Source organism: Somniosus microcephalus, chromosome 4 (assembly GCF_052327205.1).
Source record: "Somniosus microcephalus isolate GS21.2 chromosome 4, FLI_Smic_1.0, whole genome shotgun sequence".
Classification (NCBI taxonomy): Eukaryota; Metazoa; Chordata; class Chondrichthyes; order Squaliformes; family Somniosidae; genus Somniosus; species Somniosus microcephalus.
In genome coordinates this window covers 72,143,193-72,148,723 of record NC_140990.1, presented here as the reverse complement: position 1 = coordinate 72,148,723, position 5,531 = coordinate 72,143,193, and positions in this window count along the sequence as shown.

Genomic DNA, 5,531 nt, shown 5'->3' with positions numbered 1-5,531 from the left:
CAGTGCGTCGAGTCCTTGATTTCTCCAAGATAAGAGGAGACTAATTGATGTCCTGTTACCGACTGCTCCATTTTTGGGCCTTTTCTCCTTTCTATCTCTAGATTATTTCACTTCTCATACCTTCGGTTACTCTCATGGACAAGTTCCAGCTCGCCATACATTCCAGAGTGCCTCTCCTAGCCTTGGTGTCCAGGGAAGGTATCGGTAACACGCCCTGGGTCACTAAACACAAAACCCAGTCTGTTAATCACTGCCAGCGACTGGACTTAGCGTGTGACCCACAGCATCTCTCTCACCTTCGATGTGTGAATAGAGCATTACGCTTCAGAACCTGGTTTTAAATTTAAATCCACTCAGCAAATGTATTTAACAAGTAAACACATCACATCAAATCATTGGCAAAAAGCCAGAGGGGAGATTAGACATTTTTTGCTCCGTGAGTTGCTGTGATCTGGAATGCACTGTCTGAAAGGGTGGTAGAAGCAAATTCAACAGTAATTTTCAAAAGCGAATTGGATCTACTGAAAGGAAAAGTTTGCAGGGCTATGGGGAAAGGGCAGGGGAGTGGGACGAATTGGCAGCTCTTTCAAAGATGATCACGGCCCTATAAGGCAGCTCGATATTCACAGGAGAAAGGCTGATATCTGACTCCCCGAGAATAGAGAAAGATTCCAACTCTTTGAAAACACCTTGAATTCTTTCTAAAAGCCTTTCAAATGCTGACAGATTCCTTCCTTCGTTTGAAATTCCACTTCCGTGTGCCGGGGGTGCAGGCAGTGCTGGGCACAGAGGGAGCAGCAAATCGGGTTCAGAGAAGTTTACCCTGAGATTTCTGATTGAACAGGTTAATAAGGCCATTAAAAAAACAATCCCAGCGCTGGGGTTAATTTCTAGAGGGATAGAATTGAACAGCGGAGAAGTTATGGTAAACTTGTTTCGAACCTTGGTTAGACCACACTTGGAGCACTCTGCACAGCTCTGGTCTCCATGTTATCAAAGGATACAGAGGCACTGGATAGGGTGCAAAAAAGATTCACAGGGATGATGCCAGAACTGAGGGGATGTACTTATCAGGAAAAACTGATCAGTCTGGGGCTGTTTTCTCGAGACCTGAGTAGCATGGATAGAGGATTGGTTAACGGGCAGAAAACAGAGTCGGGATAAACGGACCTTTCTCAGGTTGGCAGGCTGTAACTAGTGGGGGGCCGCAAGGATCAGTGTTGGGGCCTCAGCTATTTACAATCTATATTAATGACCTAGATGAAGGGACCGAGTGTAATGTATCCAAGTTTGCTGATACAAAGCTAGGTGGGACAGTAAGCTGTGAGGAGAACACAGAGTCTGCAAAGGGATATAGATAGACTAAGTGAGTGGGCAGTAAGGTGGCAGATGGAGTATAATGTGGGGAAATGTGAGGTTATTCACTTTGGTAGGAAGAATAGGAAAACAGAATAATTTTTAAATGGGGAGAAACTTTCAAATGTTGGTGTTCAGAGAGATTTGGGTGTCTTCATGAAAGAATCACAGAAAGCTAGCGTGCAGGTACAGCAAGCAATGAGGAAGGCAAATGGCATAGAAACATAGCAGATAGGAGCAGGAGTAGGCCATTCGGCCCCTCGAGCCTGCTCCACCATTCAATGCGATCATGGCTGATCATCCAAATTCTGTACCCTGTCCCTGCCTTCTCCCCGTATCCCTGGATCCCATTAGCCTTAAGAAATATATCTAACTCCTTCTTGAATATATTTAATGAATTGGCCTCAACTGTCTTCTGTGGTAGAGAATTCCACAGGTTCACCACTCTCTGGGTGAAGAAAGTCCTCCTCATCTCAGTCCTAAATGGCTTACCCCTTATCCTTAGACTGTGACCCCTGGACTCCCCCACCATTGGGAACAGCCTTCCTGCATCTAGTCTGTCTAGTCCTGTTAGAATTTTATAAGTTTCAATGAGATCCCCTCTCATTCTTCTAAACTCTAGTGAATATAAGCCTAATCGACCCAATCTTTCCTCATACGTCATTCCTGCCATCCCAGGTATCAGTCTGGTGCATCTTCGCTGCACTCCCTCCATGGCAAGAACATCCTTCCTCAGATAAGGCAACCAAAACTGCACACAATACTCAAGTTGTGGTCTCACCAAGGCCCTGTACAACTGCAGCAAGCCATCCTTGCTCCTGTACTCGAATCCGCTCGCTATGAAGGCCAGCATACCGTTTGCCGCCTTTACCGCCTGCTGCATCTGCATGCTTACCTTCAGCGACTGGTGTACAAGGACACCCAGGTCTCGTTGCACTTCCCCTTTTCACAATCTATTGCCATTCAGATAATAATCTGCCTTCCTGTTTTTGCCACCAAAGTGGATAACCTCACATTTATCCACATTATACTGCATCTGCCATGCATCTGCCCAATCGCCCAACCTGTCCAAATCATACTGGAGTTTCTCTGCATTCTCCTCACAGCACACATGCCCACCCAGCTTTGTGTCATCTACAAACTTGGAGATATTACATCTACTTCCCTCGTCCAGATCAGTAATATATATTGTGATTAACTGGGGTCCTAGCACCGATCCCTGCGGTACCCCACTAGTCACTGCCTTCCACTCAGAAAAAGACCCATTTATTCCAACTCTTTGCTTCCTGTCTGCCAGCCAGTTTTCTATCCAAGTCAGTACCTTACCCCCAATCCCATGTGCTTTAACTTTGCACGCTAGTCTCTTATGCAGGACCTTATCGAAAGCCTTCTCAAAGTCCAAATACACCACATCCACTGGTTCTCCCTTATCTATTCTACCAGTTACATCCTCAAAAAGTTCCAGTAGATTAGCCAAGCATGATTTACCTTTTGTAAATCCATATTGACTTTGTCCGATCCTGTCACTGTTTCCAAGTGCTCTGCTATTGCATCTTTTATAATGGACTCTAGCATTTTCCCCACTACCAATGTCAGGCTTACTGGTCTATAATTCCCACATTTTTCCTCTACCACCTTTTTTAAATAGTGGGGTTACATTAGCTACCCTCCAATCCATGGGAACTGTTCCACAGTCTATAGAATTTTGGAATATGACCAGCAATGCATCTACTATTTCTAGGGCCACTTCCTTAAGTACCCTAGGATGTAGATTATCAGGCCCTGGGGATTTATCGGCCTTCAATCCCGTCAATTTCCCTAACACCATTTCCCTACAAATACTGATTTCATTCAGTTCCTCCTTCTCATTAGACCCTATGTTCCCCGACATCTCTGGGAGTTTATTTGTGTCCTCCTTTGTGAAGACAGAACCAAAGTAAGTATTTAATTGGTCTGCCATGTCTTTTTTCCCCATTATTAATTCCCCTGATTCTGACTGCAAGGGACCTATGCTTGACTTCACCAATCTTTTTCTCTTAACATATCTATAGAAGCTTTTACAGTCAGTTTTTATATTGCCTGAAAGCTCACTCTCATACTCTATTTCCCCCTCTTAATTAATCTCTTTGTCCTCCTTTGCTGAATCCGAAACTGCTCCCAATCCTCAGGTTTGCTGCTTTTTCTGACCAATTTATATGTCCTATCTTTGGATCTTATGCTATCCCTAATTTCTCTTGTTAGCCAATGTTGAGTCACCTTTTTTGTTTTATTTTTATGCCAAATTGGGATGAACAAATTCTATAGTTCATCCATACGATCTTTAAATGTTTGCCATTGCCTATTCACCATCAACCCTTTAAGTAACATTCCCCAATCCATCCTATCCAACTCGCACCTCATATCATCATAGTTTCCTTCATTTAAATTCAGTACCCAAGTCTCAATCAATTACTTCACTCTCCATCTTAATGAACAATTCTATCATATTGTGATCGCTCCTCCCCAAGGGGCCTCGCACAACAAGATTGCGAATTAATCCTTTCTCATTACATAATACCCAGTCTAAGATGGCCTGATCTCTAGTTGGTTCCTCGACATATTGGTCCAGGAAACCATCCCGTACACACTCTAGGAATTCCTCTTCCACAGTATTGTTACTAATTTGGTTAGACCAATCTATATGTAGATTAAAGTCACCCATGATAACTGCTGTGCCCTTACTGCACGCATCTCTAATTTGCCATTTAATGCCATCCCCAACCTCAGCATTACTGTTTGGGGGTCTGTTTGGGAATCAAGGGATATGGATATCCAAAGTAGTGTTGAGGTCGATGATCAGCCATTATCTTATTGAATGGCGGAGCAGGCTCGAGGGGCCGTATGGCCCACTCCTGCTCCTAATTCTTTTGTTTCTTATGATAGAGGTCTTTAAAACTGTGAAGAGGTTTGATAGGGTGGACGTAGAGAAGATGTTTCCTTCCGAGGGGAAGTCCAAAACTAGGGTCCATAAATATAAGAGAGTCACCAGTAAATCCAATGTGGAATTCTTTGCCCAGAGAGTGGTGAGAATGTGGGACTCGCTACCACATGGAGTGGTTGAGGTGAATAGCACGGATACATTTCAGGGGAAGCTCGATAAGTACACGAGGGAGAAAGGAATAGAAGGATCTGCTGATAGGTTTGGATGAAGAGGAGCAGGAGGAGGCTCATGTGGAGCAGAAACACCGGCACAGACCAGTTGGGCCGAATGGCCTGTTTCTGTGCTGCAGACTCTCTGTAACTCTGAATTCCTCATCCCTGTGGGAGCCGATATTAGTCAAAAACTGCTTCTTGGGCATTTCTGACAGTCAATATTAATGGAGACTGAACCAATCATACGGCTCGGTGTCAGATTGAATGATTCCTCTCTCCAGCCTGTAACCGATGAAACTTGTAACACGGAGGCTGAAATTCCACTGCCGTGCGCCAGGGATGCAGGTAGTGCTGGGCACAGAGGGAGCAGCGAACTGGGTTCAGAGAGGGCACGCTGGGTTTGCCCTTGACCTGGGCTTTACGTTGAGCATGTGCTGGGGCCCAGTGGGATTTCAATGCTCCAGGGCATTTCTGAGTGTGTCACAGGTACATTAGGAACAGGAGGAGGCCATTCAGCCCCTCGAGCCTGCTCCACCATTCAATTAGATCAGGGCTGATCCGTATCTTAACTCCATTTACCCGCCTTTATTCCACATCCCTTGGAACAATTACCTCACAAAATCGACCATCTCAGTCTTGAAAGCTCCAATCGACCCCCAGCATCCACAGCCTTTTGGGGGAGAGAGTTCCACATTTCTACAACCCTGTGTGTGAGAACGTGCAGCCTGATTTCACCCCTGAATGGCCGAGCTCTAATTTTAAGGTTAAGGCCTCTTGTTCTTGATTCCAGCACCAGAGGAATCCTCCATGGCCTCCCCTCTCCTTATCTCTGTAAACTCCTCCAGCCCTACAACCTCTGAGATCTCTGCCCTCCTCCAAATCTGGCCTCTTGCACATCCCCGATTTTAATCGCTCCACCATTGGCAGCCGTGCCTTCAGCTGTCGAGGCCCCAAGCTCTGGAATTCCCTCCCTAAACCTCTCCGCCTCTCTACCTCTCGTTCCTCGTTTAAGACATTCCTTAAAACCTACCTCTGAACAAGCT